General features: G+C 39.0%; 1 protein-coding gene across 4 annotated transcripts in view; it reads left to right on the top strand.

Annotated features, from left to right (window-relative positions):
* The window catches only part of ZFHX4 (zinc finger homeobox 4), a 182,317-nt gene that overhangs the window by 122,467 nt on the left and 38,470 nt on the right, over positions 1-21,380 (top strand). The gene's annotated exons all lie outside the window — the stretch shown is intronic.

Here is a 21,380-nt window from a genome sequence, read left to right on the forward strand (position 1 = left end):
GAGAAGGAGATGGCAGCAATCTTCAGTATTCTTGCCTAGAGAATCCCATGGACAGAGGAGCCTGGCAGGCTACAGTCCATGGGGTTGCAAAGAGTCAGACATGACTGAGTGACTAAGCACACACATATTTACTTTTTCAGATATTTTCCCATTATAGGTTATTACATGATATTGAGTACAGCTATACAATAGGGTCTTGTGGTTTATCTGTCTTATATATATAGTAATTTGGATCTGCTACTCCGAAACTTTTAATTTATTCCCCTCCCCCTTTCCTCCTTTGGTAACCATTAGTTTGTTTTGTTGGTCTGTGAGTCTAATTCTGTTTTGTAAATAAGTTGACTTGTGTCATTTTTTTAGATTTCACATGTAAGTGATATCATATGATATTTGTCTTTCTCTGACTTGACTTAATATGATAATCTCTGATAAACATTGTCTTTGTATGTGTTAGTCAGTCATGTCCAGTTCTTTATGTCCCCATGAACAGTAGCTCACTGGGCTCCTCTGTCCTTGGAATTCTCCAGGCAAGAATACTAGAGTGGGCTGCCGTTCCCTTCTCCAGGGGACCTTCCCAACCCAGGGAACGAACCTGGGTCTCCCACATTCCAGGCAGATTCTTTACTACTGAGCCACCAAGGAAGCCCTCATTACTAAAAACAAACAAAAAAAAAGAAACTAAAAAGTTATGACTGTCTCAATTAGATGACCAAACCTTACTTAATACATTAAGGGTACATTAATGTAATAAAAGGGAACAGAGAACTTTTCTAAGAGCTACATAACACCCACAAAAGAGCTTATCTGAGTTATCTGTGCACAGCTTATTAACCTGGGATCCATGGGCCTGGGAATTCATGCCACCTCATAATTCCCCATGGAGTTATCCATATGTGCATTTTTGTAGGAAAGCGGTACATAACTTCTACCAGATTATTAATATTCCTCAATCAGAAATGCTAAGGCCTAACAACCCTGAAAGGAAGCTAGTGACACATACTTTGGGTTACACTTAAAAATTGTATTTCTCAAGATGGAGCCACTCTGTGGTGCTGTTGCGTTTGCAGCTTTCTCTGAAACTCCACTCCACTAGTCTGACCCCACTCACTGTGTAGGGTGGGTGCTGCTCAGGCATCTTGACTGCATAGATGGACTTCCTTTTCCCCAGTACAAGCCACTAACTTAAGAGCTTCCAGGGACATCATATTTTTAAAGAAATCATCTTAGGAAACCAGAGTTTTCCTAAATCAACTTGACAGAAGTAGTATACAAAGTCACCTTTGTGCTTCTGCTCCTTGAGGCTTTAAGCACTCAGTCAAAACAAATCCACTTCAGTGATTTCAAAAAATGGGTAACTGAGAAAAGAGGGTAGAGAGGAGCTGGAAAATGATGAATCTGGTTCCTCTTAGAAGAAAGGGAAAAAAAAAAGCATAGCGTTAGACACAGAGTAATTTGAAATAAGAGTGAACAAGAAGCTTATAAGATGTATGACTTAGCTATAGAGAGAGGAAAGATTCTTTGGAATATGGTGAGTGTGTGGAGTTAGAGTGCTTGAGATAGTGAATGTGAATCTACTTGGAAAAGAATTAAGTGTTATGTGAATATAAAGGACCATAGGGTTAATAGTGTGAAAGGAAATGTGAAAAGAGAGGGTTGTAAATATCAACACATAAATAACATATTTAGGTAAAGGTGAATTATTGTCCAGACTTATGAGGTCTTCTCCTCAGCCTTGCAGCAAGTCCTTGTGAGTTGACAAAAGTAAGTGCAGATGTTCAGATCATGGGAAAGCCAAAGGGGTCCTTAAAACTCATATGTGTCCCGCCCACCATTTTACAGCTGAGTGAACAAGTTACTCAGTAGTTTTAGGATTTACTCAGGGTTACAAGGCTACTCCATAGTTTAACCCAAGTGTCTGATTCCCAATTCAGCATCACTGTACTTCATCATATTCTGCCGTTTACATAGGTTTGAAGGGAAGTTTGTATTTATTTTTTAAATTTTATTGGAGTATAGTTGATTTAAAATGTTGGGTTAGTTTCTGCTGTGCAGCAAATGACTCAGTTATGCACATACATATATCCACTCTTTTTAAGATTCTATTCCCATACAGGTCATTACAGAGTAGACTTTCCTGTACTATACAGTAGCTTCTTATTAGTTACCTATCTTATTTATTTATTTTTAAACATTTATGTTATTTATTTATTTATGGCTGTGCTGGGTTTTCATTGCTGCACGGACTTTCTGTAGTTGTTTCTAGTTGCTGTATCAGTTCAGTTTAGTCGCACAGTAGTGTCCGACTCTTCGTGACCCCATGAACTGCAGCACACCAGGCCTCCCTGTCCATCACCAACTCCTGGAGTTCACCCAAACCCATGTCCATTGAGTCAGTGATGCCATCCAACCATCTCATCCTCTGTTGTCCCCTTCTCTTCCTGCCCTCAATCTTCCCCAGCATCAGGGTCTTTTCAAATAAGTCAGCTCTTCGCATCAGGTGGCCAAAGTATTGGAGTTTCAGCTTCAACATCAGTCCTTCCAATGAACACCCAGGACTGATCTCCTTTAGAATGGACTGGTTGGATATCCTTGCAGTCCAAGGAACTCTTAAGAGTCTTCTCCAACACCACAGTTCAAAAACATCAATTCTTCGGCACTCAGCTTTCTTTATAGTCCAACTTTCACATCCATACATGACCATAGGAAAAACCATAGCCCTGACTAGATGGACCCTTGTTGACAAAGTTGCTGTTTGGGCTTTCTCTAGTTGCGGCGAACGGGGGCTGCTCTCTAGTTGAGGAGCACAGGCTTGTCATTGCGGTGGCTTCTCTTGCTGTGCAGCACAGGCTCTAGGGTGGATGGGCTTCAGTAGTTGTGGTTCCCAAACTCTACAGCACGGATCAATAGTTGTGGCACACAGGCTTAGTTGCTCTGTGGCATGTGGGATCTTCCTGTACCAGGGATTGAACCCGTGTCTCCTACATTGGCAGGCAAATTGTTTACCACTGAGCCACCAGGGAAATCCTCTATTTTATATATTCAGTTCAGTCGCCCAGTCATGTCCGACTCTTCGTGACCCCATGAACCGCAGCACGCCAGGCCTCCCTGCCCATCACCAACTCCCGGAGTTCACTCAGACTCACGTCCATCGAGTCAGTGATGCCATCCAGCCATCTCATCCTCTGTCGTCCCCTTCTCCTCCTGCCCCCAATCCCTCCCAGCATCAGAGTCTTTTCCAATGAGTCAACTCTTCGCATGAGGTGGCCAAAGTACTGGAGTTTCAGCTTTAGCATCATTCCTTCCAAAGAAATCCCAGGGCTGATCTCCTTCAGAATGGACTGGTTGGATCTCCTTGCAGTCCAAGGGACTCTCAAGAATCTTCTCCAACACCACAGTTCAAAAGCATCAATTCTTCAGCGCTCAGCCTTCTTCACAGTCCAACTCTCACATCCATACATGACCACAGGAAAAACCATAGCCTTGACTAGACGGACCTTTGTTGGCAAAGCAATGTCTCTGCTTTTCAATATATAGTAGTGTGTATGTCAATTCCAATCTCCTAATTTATCCCTCCCCTCACCTTTCCCTGCTTGGTATGTAGGCTGAAGGGAAGATTTTAAAGACTGATCATTGTCTTTTTCTTACCGTTTGTCTATAAAACATTTCTCCAGAACAGAAAAAAAAAAACAAATTTAAATGACATAATATAGAATGAGACCTATGTTGCTTAATGCTTCATTCTCCCAGAGTTAATTGTTCTGTGTCCTTTTGTGTCAAACATACCTGGCTCCTACAGCCAGCAGGTCACTTCCCACAACGTGGGGTTGTTTCTGTTTTGTCTCCTCTTCCAGATTCAAGCTCCTTGAAGGCACCAGAGGTGTTTTCATCTTACTCTCTCCTTGCCACATATGGCCCTTGTCACCTAGTGTGCGCTCAGTGAATGTGTGTTCATTTGAATGTCTTTTATACTGTGAAGAAAAATTGCATGCCTAAATCTATCATTATTTCTAGTCCTTAAAGCACTTTGTTATTGTTACACATTTCCAGTGAGATGTAAACAAACAGTTTGAGAAATGGCAAATAAGGGGTTTAGGCAAATTAGGGTAGATTAGGAAGCAATAAAAAAAGGTTCAGCTAAAGTTAAATGAAACAGCAGGGGGCCAAATGATGCTTTACAGATAGAATATTGTAGGTCGTTAGAGCTTAATAGGCAAATGTTTTCATTTTAAAGGCTATAAAATAATTTTAACTGCAATTTCCTCACTTAAAAAAATTCCTCTTAAAGGAACAAAAACAGAGAGAGGGAGAGAAATGGAGAACGTACTGTTGATACTTGCTCATAAGTTTTCATTTTTTTTTCCCTTAAGCTTGATTCAAAGCAGTCTTTTCACACTCAGCCTTCTTCCCATTTACAGAAAGGACATTGACCCTTTAAAGATATTTTCTTGTCCAAATGATCATAATTCATAAAATTAAAAGTCAGGTTGACAGTCTGTCTCAGTGCCCAGCCAGATCTTCCTGGACCATTGTTCTCAAGGGAAGTGTGGGGAGGTGATTTTATTGCTACTTTTGCAATAATTGTATACTCTTATTTCATTCTCTAGAGCTTTTGTTTCAAGCAAGAATGTGCTTGAACTTCAAAGGATTAAATACAAAGACTTACATATTCACAAGTCAGTCACAAGAAGAGACAAGCGAAAGGAAAACAGCAGAGGCGAACTCATTTCTATAATATTGTAACAGTCGTACGTGAGAAGGAAAGGAAGAAAGATTGCTCATAAAAAGTGGCATATGTCTCAAAGAGCTTTTCTCCTTCTTTAGCCTCTCTCTGTAGGATTTTATACTCTTTTCCCTTTGAGAGAGAGAAGCCCAAATACTTGCCCCTCATAGCAAGTGTAACAAACGCTTGATGAATTAATTGGAATCAGAATCAGAATGAAGTGGAGAAAAAGATTCTTCTTCCTTGTTGCCATTATTGATTATAGAACCTCCTTGAGAGGAATCCGCTGGACAGCAGGTCTGGGTGTAGCATTTGGCCTGGGGTGTTGATAGAAGAGTTAAAATTCCCTGCCCTCAAGGAGTATAGGAGCTGCCCAGAAGACAGAACCAGTGTACTTGACACAGTAAGTAAGGTAAACCATCTAGGGAGGAACTCCTTCAAGTTCAGAACTGTTCAAAGAAGCAGTGGATCTGCGTGTTTTGTTATAAATATTATGAGTAGTCATATTAGGAATATTAGGACAGGAAGAATGAATAGGATTGGGAAAGTGAAATACAGTTATATTTGTCTGTCTCTGCATCTGTTTATTTGCCTGGTAATTTATGTAGGCATAGCCTTTAAGGCTGAGAGGAGAGACGATGTGGTTCAGACCTACGCATGAAAGAAAATTGGCAGGACTGTGTTGAGATGCGAGAAACTAAACAGAGTGCCTAATATTGACCATTTAGGAGAAAGTGACAATAATTAAGTAAATAGTTGAGACTATGGAAGGCTTTGGAAGCTGAGCAAAGTTTAGATTGATGAGGCAGAAAATAAGGCATCGAAGCTTTTGAGCGTAAGAATGACATCACTGCAGAGGTGGTGTAGGAAGTGTGATGTGGCAGTCGTGTGTCAGATGGGTAATGTTAAGAGAATCTGGAGGCAGAAGCTGGTTCAAGGTCAGTCATTGTGGTGGATACATTAGGAGACTATGTATTATTATTGTGTGTTTTATTATGTATTTTTACTGAGGGAATTGTGGGCAAATAGAAAAGAACATTGAAACCAAATCCACTGAGCAAACTTATCGACTAAATACAAGCAATGAAAGAGTCAAAGATTCCACTTAAATTCCCAAGCTTGGCCTGGGGCAAGAAGGGTGAAAAGCAGGGGCTGTAATACTGAGGCCCAACCCTCCACCTTTCAAACATAATGCTTCAAACAACCAGTGCAAAGAAAAAATAATATGTTCATAAGGTTTTTTTTTTGTTTTAACTAGAAAAAACAGTCATTTTTCATCATGATTTTTAAGTGACATAAATATGTAGTTTAATAAAACTATGTTAGGGGCTGTTTTATTTATCACATTTAAAGATTATACTTATATTAGTCTATTAATATTACTTATACTAAATAAGCATTGAGGAACTCTAATTTTATTTATTCATTTTATTTTTATTTTTGGCTGTGCTGGGTCTTTGAGGCTCAGAGGGCTTTTCTCTAGTTGCAGCGAGTGGAGATACTCTCTAGTATGTGGCATGCGGACCTCTCCTTGTAGTGGCTTCTCTTGTTGCGGACCGTGGGCTCTAGAACATGCAGGCGTTAGTAGTTGTTCAGTAGTAGCACACAGCGGAGAAGGCAATGGCACCCCACTCCAGTACTCTTGCCTGGAAAATCCCACGGATGGAGGAGCCTGGTGGGCTACAGTCCATGGGGTCGCTAAGAGTCGGACATGACTGAGCGACTTCACTTTCACTTTTCACTTTCACACAATGGAGAAGGCAATGGCAGCCCACTCCAGTGTTCTTGCCTGGAGAATCCCAGGGACGGGGGAGCCTGGTGGGCTGCTGTCTATGGGGTCGCACAGAGTCGGACACGACTGAAGCGACTTAGCAGCAGCAGCAGCAGCAGCACACAGGCTCAGCAATTATGGTGCACGCGCTTCTTTGCTCTGAGGCATGTGGGATCTTCCTGGACCAGGGATCAAACCCGAGTTTCCTCCATTGGCAGGCAGATTCTTTACCACTGAGCCACAGGAAAGCCTTTGAGGAACTCTTTTATGGAAGGTGGAACAATGTAAGTCCAGGCCAGTTTTGTATCTGAGTAAGTAAGATTGATTAAAATATCTATAAACTGTGCTGTTGTACTTCAGAGTTGCACATAGTCAGTATTTAGTAAAGACTCATTGAATGCATGAATGAAAACAAATCCAGGACTAGGTCATGAGATGAACTGTACACAAAGTGAAATACGACATTAATGGGAGGTGAGACTTTTTGTTGGAGATCAATAACCAGGAGAAATTTATTGGTCCCCGTTTATAAGACTTTTAGCAAGACAGAATTGCCATTGTGCATTTGGCAGAAGGAAGGAAAACAAAATGTCCCAACACCAATCCATAAATACCCTGCAACCCCTTCATGGGGGTGGGAGAAGGAAGAACTAGAACAAATGAAAATTGACTCCATTTGACCTTGCCCTCTTACATCCAATTTTGTGACTCTAAAGAGACACTTCTCCACAATTCATAGTGTAGCTGCAAAGAGCAGACACAGAACTGTAAATTGGAGGTCAATTTTCTTTACTCTAGAAAGTTCTAGAGTATTTTGGGTGATACAGGTTAAAAAATGTATAGTGTGTAGAAAAAGAAAATATTAGTCATATAAAAGATGAAATTCATTTCCATATTACTTATTTTATTGGGTCAAACATATGATTATCCTTCCTACATCCTTAAAAATTTCAGTGTTAAAAATCCTTAAAAGGGAATTCTGCATTTGGCTTAAAATACTTTTATTTATAGTTTGTGAAATTAAAGAGAAATAAATTACTTTTCATTATTCATTTGGTTTTTTTACCACTAGATTCCTCCACTTCCTTCCCCCAACATACCTTTTGTTTTCTTAAGGTGACTGTATTTGAATTCTGGTCATCATTTGTGAATTGTCCACACATTATAAAAGGAAAAGTTCACTTTTCCTGACTGTTTGCCACTATCAAATATTTTAGAATAGTGATATCTTTAAATTTTTGCAGATTTTTTTGGTTTGTTAATCGTAAGATGTTTACAATAATGTGGTTCCAGCATATATGTCACTTTTTACATTAGTTATGATCATGAATTACTTCATTGACTTAGTTATGACAGTGAACTTAATGGACCAAGTCATCCTACATTTTTGAGATATTTTCCTCACCTGTATCAAAATCCTAAAATTCCTCTGCTATGTGTATAACATTAGAAAGATGATAAAAAATATGGTGTGATAGTATTGCCATAAAACTTCATCCAAGAATTTAATAGGGAACTGTTTATGTTCTGCAAGGTTTTTCATTTTTTCTTGATATAATTTTAATGCTTATATGGCCTTCATAATACTAATATCTACAAGGAAAAAAGTCATGGTCTTGGCTCATAATTGGTAGGATTGCTGGTCAAATCTTTATTCAACAAAAATGGTTTCTGTCATTGAGTATTACAAAAAGGACAACAGGAATTTTATATCTTAAAGTAAAATGGGTTTTGCTCTCTGGCCCACTTTTCTAGTCCCTGTTTTACATCATTCTCATTCATTTTGGCACCTCTTTTCTCTCCTCTGTAACTTCCTATTCCCCCCAACTCTTCTCGCCAACTCTTGTCATGATCCTGAGAGCCTCCAACTTCTATAAATCCTCATCTAACTTTCATTGACTTCAATGATGTTTGACTTCCATCCCCATCCCCACTTGCTTCAGAAATCCACACCCATCTGGATCTTGTGAAATCCATCATCTGACACTTGTCACCACCTCACTCTCTTCTGCATTGAGTTTCTCCCCACCACTAGCCCAATCCTATCTCATACCCACATTCTCTATCTACATCATTTTACTTATAAAACCTTCCTATGATGCTACACCAAATTCTGCATGCTCCCCCATTTCCCTGATCCTTTTTATAGCAAAACTCCTCAGAGAATTGTCCATACGTGACTCCTCTATTTCTTCCTCTTCATTTTCTCTTACATCCACATCTAGTGGGTGTTTGCCTGCACCACTCCACAAAAGAAGTTCTGGTCAAAGACCCTAAGGACCTGTTCTTTATCAAACGTCATGGCCAATTTCTAGTTCTCATTTGACTAGACCAACCAGTGTTTTGTAGCAAGTTCACCTCTCCCTTCTTTTTGAAACGTCTCTTTCATGAGGCTTCTCACCTACCATTCTCTCCGGATCTTCTACTTCGTGGACTGCTCTTGCTGAGTCTTCTTCACTGTTTTTCTCTTATCTGGGGAGGGCATGTTGGGAATGTTCTACCTGAGTTCACGCAACGAAGAGTCAGCATACATATAGGAATTTAAAAACAGTAGTAAAACTGACTGGAGGTTAGCCTGCTTAATTATTATTTTTACCACACACTGGCAACTCTAAACAATTTCAAAGTTAAAGCACTGCGCCCTGCAGAGGGGGCTGCTCACAGTGTCCTCTGCTTTGGCACGCACTGCATGAGAGTGTATCCTGGGTTCAGTCACGGTCCCTCATGTATTCTCTGTGAGTTGCCCAGTTGTGTCAGACTCTTTGCAACCCATGGACTGCAGCCTGCCAGGCTCCTCTCTCCATTCTCCAGGCAAGAATACTGGAATGGGTTGCCATGCCCTCCTCCAGGGGATCTTCCTGACACAGGGGTCAAACCCATATCTCTTAAGTCTCCTGCATTGGTAGGTGGGTTCTTCACCACTAATGCCAGCTGGGAAGCCTGTCAACTACTCATAAGTGTTATCTATTACTTCTTCCAAATGATTTTCAACTCAGATTTCTCTTCCAGGACCTAGTTTCAGAAACTTATATTTTTACTAATCAGGTCTCCTCTAGTTCATGTCCAAAACTGAGCTCATTATTTTTCCTTTCACCTCAATCTTGAACTTTTTGACATTCCTTTTCTTTCCAGTGGAATCACTATTCTTCCTTTATTCATGATTTTTTCTCAATGGTAACAGATGAAAGTACAATGATGTTCCAGTGTCCTTTTTTTTTTTTTTAAACAACCAAACTCCTCCTCCTCCATCCCATCCTCTACATAGCATCCCAAACTTGCAGATGTGATCATGGCATCCCCTGCTTAAAACTCTCACTCTGCCCAGATCAAGGGACCCTTTATAGTACTTGCATCCAGGCAAAGAAGAAAAAAAACTTGGCTATGACTCAGAAACCATTTTTTTTTCTGCCGCTAATACAGTCCAAAGAAGCAATGTGCCAAATCTCATCAATCTGTTTGCTCATTAATGAATGATTTATTAAATAAACATTTCATGGGTATGCATAAGTATTGTCTTGAAAATTCATGGTAGGTTCCAATAGTACATTTTTCATTCTTGGCTCCAGCCTAGCCTTTCTAATCTTCCTTTTCTGGGACTATGCATACTTTCACTAACTTTCCCTCTCCAGATTTATTTTACATGTGTTTGTATCCACCATGCCCTAGGTCAATTCTCGTAAGTATAATTTGGGCTATATGACTATATAAATTTGACCTTTCCTAATGTGGTGAAATGCAGAAAACTCCAAACAGTAAAAACCTGAGGATTATTTACATACACTTTAGGAAACTTTTCTGCATCTTAGGTTAATGGTAAATTTATTTCAATGATTACACTGTTGATAAAAAGAATTGATCTAGTCATGTGAGGATTTTCTTTTATGGCCATATATAAGTCACAAAATAAATAAGCCTGCACATGGGAAGCAATAATTTCCCATACATATATATATGGTAATATATATATAACTGTATAAGATAGTTTATTATAAATAGTAGTGGTGCAGTCCATGTTGGCATATTTACAAGATTAAATATTTAGAAAGTATAGTACAAAGATGGTATTTCCTTATTTTGTGTGATCACCTGGAGGTAATAATAACAACTTCCATTTTATCCTTACAATGACTTCTTATAGCAAACAGAATGAATCACTTTTTCTTCACTTGACAATGGGAAGACCGACTCCAAGACGCTAATCAGATCAGATGCATGCTCAGTCGTGTCAGCTTCTTTGCCACCCCATATTCTGTACCCCGCCAGCCTCCTCTGTCCATTGGATTTTCCAGGCAAAGATACTGGAGTGGGTTGCCATTTCCTTCTCCAGGATGCTAATAAATCAGTTTAAATCTACGTGACTTGAGGCCAGAGTTCTAATTCCTATTTTATACCCTTCTCAGTGAACTTGCCTTTGTGCAAACTCTAACATATTATCTCTGGTTCATTAAGAATTGCTTCAGAGGAAAAAAATAAATGTTTTTTGTTTTGAGAATGTTTTTGGTAGCTCATATGCTGTAGGTGACTGCAGCATAAGGAATAGTCTAGAAAATTACTGAACTCAATGTCTGTGTATAAATGGAGAATTTTGGAGTTTTGGAGATTGCCATATTTGCAGACCTGTATTCTGAAATTTGGCTCATCTTGGAGTTTTTCTCTTAATAGAAGGCCGATAGTGGGAGTTTGGAGTCAGGGAGGGTATGGTCCTTCTCTTGCTAGAGAAAATTTAGGACTGACTTGTCCATTACCACCAGTCTTTTGAGTTTATCTTCTTCATTATATTCAGTTGGTCAAAAGGTTCATTCAGGGTTTTCCATAGGATCTTACCAAAAAACCCAAATGAACTTATTTAGTTCCTTTTAGAACCCAATACTGTTGTAAATGGCCAAACCACTGTGAAGCAAACAGTCTCCACAGTGTGGTTCACATACCATTTTACTGCAGCATATATAAAATTTGCTTAGGGCTTTAGAAAAAAAAAAAAGAAATTGCAAACTATATTGTTTAGGAAACCAGTGTTTGGTCTTGTTAACATTTGCTATTTCTAAAACATCTACACAAATAATAGTGATATTGAAAAGGTTTAAAACACTAACTTAACTGATGGACAGAGAGTCCATTACATATATAACTATGATCTAAAATGTCAAAATACCAAACTGAAGTGGTCTTTTCTTTGAAAAGCTTCTATTTAGCAGTGTGGACCAAGCCAGAGAAGAATCATCTGTGAACACATCTACTAATTATTCAGTGCTAGATGCCCTTCCTAGGTGGCACTAGTGGTAAAGAATCCACCTGCCAGTGCAGGAAACTCAAGAGATGAGGGTTTGATTCCTGGGTCAGGAAAATGCCCTGGAGCAGGAAACAGTAACCCACTCAACTATTCTTGCCTGGAGAATCCCATGAACAGAGGAGCCTGGTCTACTGGGTCGCAGAGTCGGACACCACTGAAGTGACGTAGCATGTGGATGCTTTATATTTATTAATTTTACTTCTTCTTATCCCCTGAAATGTGGGTATTTTTGTTTCCATTTTAACATACAGGATCTTAAATTTCAGGGAAGCTAAGTAAGTTGCCTCTTCAAACAGTTAGAAAGTGGTGGAGTTGGGATTCAAGCCTGAGTGTATTTGGTGCTTAAGTGCATGGTTGTTTTGTTTGTTTGTTTGTTTTTTGGCTTTTCCCTAGTACAAACATATACAAAGGTGTAATCGATATTCTCTTAATGAAATAGTTTTTAAGCAATATAAGCTTCTAAGGGCCACTTAGCTATAGCTGAAGTGGGCAGTTTCTATGTCACTGATGTCTCACCTTTTATCTTTGCTCAAAATTTCAAGTGAAGAGAATGAATCTCAAAAAGTTTTATTTTTCTTTTTTAAAATGACCATTATTTCAACAGAGTTACTTTCTCTGGTTCTCCACAGCCAGAGGGAATGATGTTTTCATGCATAATGGTTCCAAAGACATTTGTCCAAGTCACTCATTGAATATGATTGAAGTAAAATCTTGGGAATGATGAAATCACTGCAGATTCCAGAAAGCATTTTTTTTTTAAAGTTTCAAAATTGATTCAACTCTAGAATTGTTGTAGTAATTTTAAAACTAAGCAGTCTTCAGGGAGCAGCACCTATCATTACAGAAAACTTTGAGGTAAAAGTGTGAGCAAAGTTATAGAAGTTTCCAAGAACCAAATAATGACTGAGACAAAGAAATGCAAATTCCCATAGCAGAAATGATATCCTCATGAGGGGTCTTTGATAGAATTAAAGAAAATAGTGATAAAGATGCATTACTGGACATTTATTTTTTCTATTTAAAAAAATAACTTCAAAAAGCTTTTAACCTAATACGAGACTATTCAGAAAATTTGTCAAATGCGGAGTAGTAATAGAAAGTAGAGGATTAAAAACTAGCTAGGGCTTCCTTGGTTGCTCAGCAGTAAAGAATCCACTTGCCAATGCAGAAGACATGGGTTCAATCCCTGGGTTGGGAAGATCCTGGAGAAGGAAATGGCAAACCATCCATATTCTTGCCTGGAAAATCTCTTGGACAGAGGAGCCTTGGCAGGCTATAATCCATGGAGTCCCAAAAGAATTGGATACAATTTAGCAATTAAATAGCAACAAATGAGATAGAAAGCAAGAGGTTGAAATAAGTAGCCAGTGTTCCACATGAACAAAGGCAATGACTGGGTAGGGTTGAGTAGGGTCTGTGGTCTATGTTTGAAGCAAATGTGTTCCCATGTTGATGAGCAACCTAGGCAAGCCAGCATAGTATGTTAAAGAATGAAAATCATTTCAGACAATATAAAGAGAGATTGTGACAAATCCTATAAGGACTTGACTTTAAATAAGTGGGCAATTGATTGATATGTAGGAATACTCAGTTATCCCTAAATTATAAGAGAAGTTTGATCTTTTAATTTCAAACAATCAAATAAAATAGAAGCTTAAATACAGAGATGTATTAGGTACTAGTAAATTTAAGAAAAAATATTTTAGTAACAGTACTTTAAAGTACAAGACATTAAGAGGATATATTTGTAATTTATTGAAACTACCTGATATCAGGAACTTATTAAATTCTTTTGAGGTCCCATTACACTGAGGTCATAGATGATTTAAGAAGCAGAAAGAAGTGATTGCATGTTTCTGGCCCAGAGGTGCCAGGAGATACTGCCCCCTTATCATATAAAAATAACTTTAAGGTAAAACCAAACAAGGCAGAGTATAGGAGCTTTACTTTTCTTGAAAATAAAAAATTACAAATCCAACCCCATTCAGATAATTGACACTAGAGCATCCAATGCACTTCAGTCTATTACTGCCTAGAAGAAATCGTTTAAGAGAAAACACTGCAAATCAACAATGATGATGTTGCCTGGTTACTCAAAACCATTTGATAGCATGCTGAGTTGCTCAGCTTTTTAGAAGCACATTCTTTGTATCCACATAGGAAAAGGATGGAGAAGACCCCTTGCAACCATTTTTAATTGCAAAGTTGCTTCATCTGGAAACAGTCTTCTCTTTTGCAGTGTACAAGAAAGTGCAGAGGTTTTTATTAAAATGTAAACTGCCAGAATAGTAATAAATGTTCAACTTGATACATTATTCTAAATATGGATCTTGTTATGGTAAATCTGCTTTGAAGGCCTTTGAGCTGTTTTTTTAGGAGGTAGAAAACTCAAGAGTTTTTAGGCTTCTTGGACCAGGAGTCCTGGGGGGCTGCCTGGAGGCAGCCCTGTCCAGGGGAGAAGACAGAGTTTTGGAATCAGACTCACTCAATTGAAATCCAACTACCTTTTTGCCACTCTGTGCCTTTGGACAAAAATTACTTAAAACATCTAAGTTTGCTATCTCATCTCTTCCATAAAAGCAATGATTTTTCTGTGACAGATTCGCTGTGAAGATTAAGGAAATGCATGTAATATGCTTAGCACCTAACAGGTTTCCAACAATTGCTCACTTATTATTTTAAAACTTGAGTATCTTCTAGTATTTTCTCCATATTCCTGTTCTCTAAGATACTTTCTACAATGAGTCACTGAGATGAGGTAGAGGTGGGAGGGGCTAGAAGAGTTGTTGACATGGTGGATTCTCTTTCAGAATTTGGTCTTTTTCTCCAAGTATAAAATAAGAATGGGTTAACATTCTTTTTTTTTCTTTAAAGGATGAAAGTAAAGTGGAACTCAAAATGTTACCTAAGACTACAGAAAATGTTTTTCTTTCCATTACTTTAGACCTGTTAGCTTAATATTTATTCTGTTTGGTGGTATATTCTTCATTTTATGTGCTAAACATTATACTAAAAATAGTGATACATGATTATTTAATGTGTTAACAGATCAATGGGAGGAGTTGAGATGTGTAAATTTTATAAGCCAGTACTATCTTAGAGTATACTTGGCAATTTAAATATCCACCCATTATTTTAAAAAAGTCCAGCTTCCACTGACCATGTGCCAAATGCTTCCTAAACTTACTGATAAGAATATAAAAAGCACATGGGGGCTGCAATAACCAAGTGCAGATTAGATTAGATTTATTCACAAGTCCCAGCACACTTAAACTTAGAATTCTGTTTATGTATCTAGATTGCTTTAAAAAATTAAAAATTCTAGATCTTTCCCTGATCATTATATTTGTATGAATTATAGGGTTTTTTTTAAAAGTATTATTCCAATTTGCAGGGGGTGGGATCAAGATTTGCCATATGAGGACTTGATGATTTTTGAACTAAGATTAAATGCCTGAATGTTATCAGTTAACTTGAAGAATAAATATTATTCAAATAAGGGAAGGGAAAAAGGAGTTAATGAGACTGATAAGCTTATGAATAGAAGTGGCAGGGCAAGGAAAGAGAGTGGTAAGGACTTTTACTCTCATAATTAAAAGTAGGAACCCTAAAAATTTAGGTTTTAAGCTTTGCCTTTGGAGATGTAACCATTAGGGTTGGTGTAAGAGAAAAGGTGTTGAGCAGAACTCAGGTCAAATGAGAAAAAAATGAACATGAGAAGTAATTACAGTATCAAAAGGAAAGTCACTTTTAGTGTTAAAGATGGAGAAACTCTATACAGTCAACAAAAACAAGACAAGGAGCTAGCTGTGGCTCAGATCATGAACTCCTTATTGCCAAATTCAAACTTAAATTGAAGAAAGTAGGGAAAACCACTAGACCTTTCAGTTCAGTTCAGTCACTCAGTCATGTCCGACTCTTTGTGATCCCATGAATTGCAGCATGCCAGGCCTCCCTGTCCATCACCAACTCCTGGAGTTCACTCAAACTCATGTCTATGGAGTTGGTGATGCCATCCAGCCATCTCATCCTATGTCAGGTATGACCTAAATCAAATCCCTTATGATTATACAGTGGAAGTGACAAATAGATTCAAGGGATTAGATCTGATAGACTGGCTGAAGAACTACAGACAGAGGTTCGTGACATTGTACAGGAGGCAGTGATCAAGACCTGCCCCAGGGAAAAGAAATGTAAAAAGGAAAAATGGTTGTCTGAGGAGGCCTTACAAATTGCTCAGAAAAGAAGAAAAGCTAAAGTCAAAGGAGCAAAGGAAAGACATACCCATTTGAATGCAGAGTTCCGAAGAATAGCAAGGAGAGATAAGAAAGCCTTCCTCAGTGATCAATGAAAAGAAATAGAGGAAAACAATAGAATGGGAAAGAGTAGAGATCTCTTCAAGAAAATTAGAGATACCAAGGGAACATTTCATGCAAAGATGGGCACAATAAAGGACAGAAATGGTATGGACCTAATAGAAGCAGAAGATATTAAGAAGAAGTGGCAAGAATACACAGAAGAACTGTACAAAAAAGATCTTCATGACCCAGATAATCACGATAGTGTGATCACTCACCTAGAGCCAGACATCCTGGAATGTGAAGTCAAGTGGGCCTTAGGAAGCATCACTACAAACAAAGCTAGTGGAGGTGATGGAATTCCAGTTGAGCTACTTCAAATCCTGAAAGATGATACTGTGAAAGTTTTGCACTCAATATGCCAGCAAATCTGGAAAACTCAGCAGTGGCCACAGGACTGGAAAAAGTCAATTTTCATTCTAATCCTAAAGAAGGCAATGCCAAAGAATATTCAAACTACCGCACAACTGCATTCATCTCACACACTAGCAAAGTAATGCTGAAAATTCTCCAAGCCAGATTTCAACAGCACATGAACCATGAACTTCCACATGTTCATGCTGATTTTAGAAAAGGCAGAGGAACCAGAGATCAAATTTCCAACATACACTGAATCATTGAAAAAGCAAGAGAGTTCCAGAAACATGTCTACTTTTGCTTTATTGACTACACCAAAGACTTTGGCTGTGTGAATCACAACAAACTGGAAACTTCTTAAAGAGACGGGAATACCAGACCACGTTACCTCCCTCCTAAGAAATTTGTGTGCAGGTCAAGAAACAACAGTTAGAACTGGACATGTAACAACAGACTGGTTTCAAATCAGGAAAGGAGTACGTCAAAGCTGTATATTGTCATCCTGCTTATTTAACTTACATGCATAGTACATCGTGTGAAATGCCAAGCTGGATGAAGCACAAGCTGGAATCAACATTGCTGGGAGAAATATCAATAACTTCAGATATGCAGATGATACCATCCATATGGCAGAAAGTGAAGAGGAACTAAAGAGCCTCTTAAAGAAAGTGAAAGAGGAGAGTGAAAAAGATGGCTTAAAACTCAACATTCAGAAAACTAAGATCATCGCACCCAGTCCCATCATTTCATAGTAAATAGATGGGTAGACAATGGAAACAGTGACAGTCTTTATTTTGGGGGGCTCCAAAATCACTTTAGATGGTGACTGCATCCATGAAATTAAAAGATGCTTGCTCTTTGGAAGAAAAGCTATGACCAACCTAGGCAGCATATTAAAAAGCAGAGATATTACTTTACCAAAAAGGTCCGTCTAGTCAAAGCTATGGTTTTTCCAGTCACCATGTATGGATGTGAGAGCTGGACTATAAAGAAAGCTGAGAGATGAAGAATTGATGCTTTTGAACTGTGGTGTTGGAGAAGACTCTTGAGAGTCCCTTAGACCCCAAGGAGATCCAACCAGTCAATCCTAAAGGAAATCAGTCCTGAATATTCATTGGAAGGACTGATGCTGAAGCTGAAGCTCCAATACTTTGGCCACCTGATGTGAACAACTGACTCATTGGAAAAGACCCTGGTCCTGGGAAAGATTGAAGGCGGGAGGACAAGGAGATGACAGAGGATGAGATGGTTGGATGGCATCACTGACTCAATGGACATGAGCTTGGAGAAGGCTCTGGGAGTTGGTGATGAACAGGAAATCCTGGCGTGCTGCTGTCCATAGGGTTACAAAGACTTGGACATGACTGAGCCATTGACCTGAACTGACGTCATTTTGGTTAAGAGAGCTTTTGTTGTTGTTTACTGGTCCAACTCTTTGTGACCCCACAGGTTGTAGCCTGCTAGGCTTCCCTGTCCTTGGCTATCTCCTAGAGTTTGCTCAGATTCATGGACATTGAGTCGGTGATGCTGTCTAACCGTCTCATCCTCTGCTGCCCTCTTCTCATTTTAACTTCAATCTTTGTCCCAGCATCACGGTCTTTCCCAATGAGTTGGCTCTTCGCATCTGGAGGCTAAAGTATTGGAGTTTCAGATTCCTGAATAAAACTGTATGGATTCAAATCATAGCTTCACCACTTGCTTGGGGGCATCCTAACACATATAAAGGGTATCAATCAGCCTCAGATACTGTAAAATGTTAGTGGTGGTGACGATGGTTGTAATATACTACACAATCTGACTATTGATACTATAATCAATATACTATTCCTCAGAAAATGAAGTAATTACTCCTACCTTGTGTTAATAAAAATAATTTGATCCCATTTTCAAATATGTGATCATCACCAAATGGACAGAATAGAGTAAAATACTAGATGAATTGTCAGTGGTATTATTCTTAAATAGTATTAAGTAAGAAAGGTCAGGTGCTGAAGAACACCAATTAGTAATCTAATTAAATCGCCAGGAAAAGAGACAGATCGTGTTAACAGCAGTCAGATTTGTTATTACAGAGCAATTATTAAAGTGAAATATTGAAAGATGCTATGTATCATTACTAAGCTTTAAACATGTCATTTTACACAGGCAGAAAAGTATAGATTAATCAGTTCACTTGATAAGTTAAAAGCTCCTTTATTAAAATATTTATATCATTTGTATAAAGAAGGCAGCACTGTTGAGGATATAAAAAGAATTATGTGGCATACTGCACTGTGAAAGAAGTGAAAAGTGTTACTTGAACAGTCGTGTCCAACTCTTTGTGACCCTATGGACTGTAGCCCACTAGGCTCCTCTGTCCATGGGATTCTCCAGACAAGAATACTGGAGTGGATAGCTATTCCCTTCTCCAGGGGATCTTCCTGACCCAAGGATCAAACCCGAGTCTCCCACATTACAGGCAGATTCTTTACCATCTGAGCCACCAGGGAAGCCCCAAGAATACTGGAGTGGGTAGCCATTCACTGCATTCCCTTATAAAATTATTTTCACAAGCCATTCTCTTCAGAACAGTCTCCATAATTGTGAGATTAAATAGAAGATTTTGGTTTTGACATTTTATATTTTCCTTAAAGGGCTTCCCAGGTGGCTCAATGATAAAGAATCCACCTGCCAGTGCAGGAGATGAGTTCGATCTCTGGATCAGGAAGTCTCCTGAAGGAGGAAATGGCAACTATTCCAGTATCCTTGCCTGGAAAATCCCATGGACAGAGGAGTATGGTGGGCTGCAATCCAAGGGGTGGCAAAGAGTCAGACGCAACAGCAGCTAAACACACACACACACACACACACATTTCCTTAAATCACTATCAAATGTAAAGATTTCTATGTGGCAGCAAACTGTTTGGTTACAGTTTATATTTAAGGAATGTAAATATTTTATGAAATATCAGAGTTTTCAAAGAACTAGTGAAAATTTCTTTCTTACCTACCTCCTCCCTCAACTCCCCTAAACCCTCATACTCTTAGTTTGCTGGTGTTCATGAAGATAGGAAAACCTTTATAGATTCCTAAATACTGTGGTAGTGGACATATCCAAAATTTCACAGACTTTTACCAGGCAGACCTGGGTTTTATTTCAAGCTCTGTCAGTTTCGAACTTGGGGACCTGGAGCAAGTCGAACTTGGGGACCTGGAGCAAGTGACCTTAACCTCTTTGAGCCTCTAGACTCATGATTTGTAAAATAAAGATAAAATAAAATAATCATTGCCTCCTGATTTTATTGTGAAGGTTCACTTCAGTTCAGTCACTCAGTCGTGTTCGACTCTCTGCAAACCCATGGACTACAGCACGCCAGGCCTGCCTGCCCATCACCAACTCCTGGAGTTTATTCAAACTCATGTCCTTTGAGTCAGTGATGCCATCCAACCTCTCATCCTCTGTCGTCCCCTTCTCCTCTCACCTTCAGTATTTCCTAGCATCAGGGTCTTTTCAAATGAGTTGGCTCTTTGGATCACATGGCCAAAGTATTGGAGTTTCAGCTTCAGTCCTTTCAACATCAGTCCTTCCAATGAATATTCAGGACTGATTTCCTTTAGAATTGACTGGTTGGATCTCCTTGCAGTCCAGGGGACTCTCAAGAGTCTTCTCCAACACCACAGTTCAAAAGCATCAATTCTTCGGCGCTCAGCTTTCTTTATAGTCCAACTCTCACATCCATACATGACTACTGGAAAAACCATAGCCTGGACTAGATGGACCTTTGTTGGCAAAATAACATCTCTGCTTTTTAATATGTTATCTTGGTTGGTCATAACTTTTCTCCCAAGGAGTAAGCATCTTTTAATTCCATGGCTGCAGTCACCATCTGCAATGATTTTGGAGCCCCCAAAAATAAAGTTTGACACTGTTTCCACTGTTTCTCCATCTATTTGCCATGAAGTCATGGGACCAGATACCATGATCTTAGTTTTCTGAATGTTGAGTTTTAAGCCAACTTTTTCACTCTCCTCTTTCACTTTCATCAAGAACAAATAGGCTCTTTAGTTCTTCTTCACTTTCTGCCATAAGGGTGGTGTCATCTGCATATCTGAGGTTATTGATATTTCTCCTGGCAATCTTGATTCCAGCTTGTGCTCCATCCAGCCCAGCGTTTCTCATGATGTACTCTGCATATAAGTTAAATAAGCAGGGTGACAATATACAGCCTTGACGTACTCCCTTTCCGATTTGGAACCAGTCTGTTGTTCCATGTCCAGTTCTAACTGTTGCTTCCTGACCTGCATACAGATTTCTCAAGAGGCAGGTCAGGTGGTCTGGTATTCCCATCTCTCTCAGAATTTTCCACAGTTTATTGTGATCCACACGGTTAAAGGCTTTGGCATAGTCAATAAAACAGAAATAGATGTTTTTCTGGAACTCCTTTGCTTTTTTGATGATCCAGCGGATGTTGGCAATTTGATCTCTGGTTCCTCTGTCTTTTCTAAATCCAGCTTGAACATCTGGAAGCTCATGGTCACATATTGTTGAAGCCTGGCTTGGAGAATTTTAAGGATTACTTTACTAGTGCATGAGATGAGTGCAATTGTGTGGAAGTTTGAGCATTCTTTGGCATTGCCTTTCTTGGGGATTGGAATGAAAACTGACCTTTTCCAGTCCTGTGGCCACTTCTGAGTTTTCCAAATTGCTGGCATATTGAGTGCAGCACTTTCACAGCATCATCTTTGAGGATTTGAAGTAGCTCAACTGGAATTCTATCACCTTCACTAGCTTACATGAAGGTTACGTGACTGCTTTTACACAAATAGTTTACCACAGTACCTGGCAGAGATGGAAACTTAGTGTTTGTCATTGTGTTCTTTTTATTATCATAAATCTTTGAAAAG

The sequence above is a fragment of the Bubalus kerabau genome, chromosome 14 (assembly GCF_029407905.1).
Source record: "Bubalus kerabau isolate K-KA32 ecotype Philippines breed swamp buffalo chromosome 14, PCC_UOA_SB_1v2, whole genome shotgun sequence".
NCBI classification, from domain to species: Eukaryota; Metazoa; Chordata; class Mammalia; order Artiodactyla; family Bovidae; genus Bubalus; species Bubalus kerabau.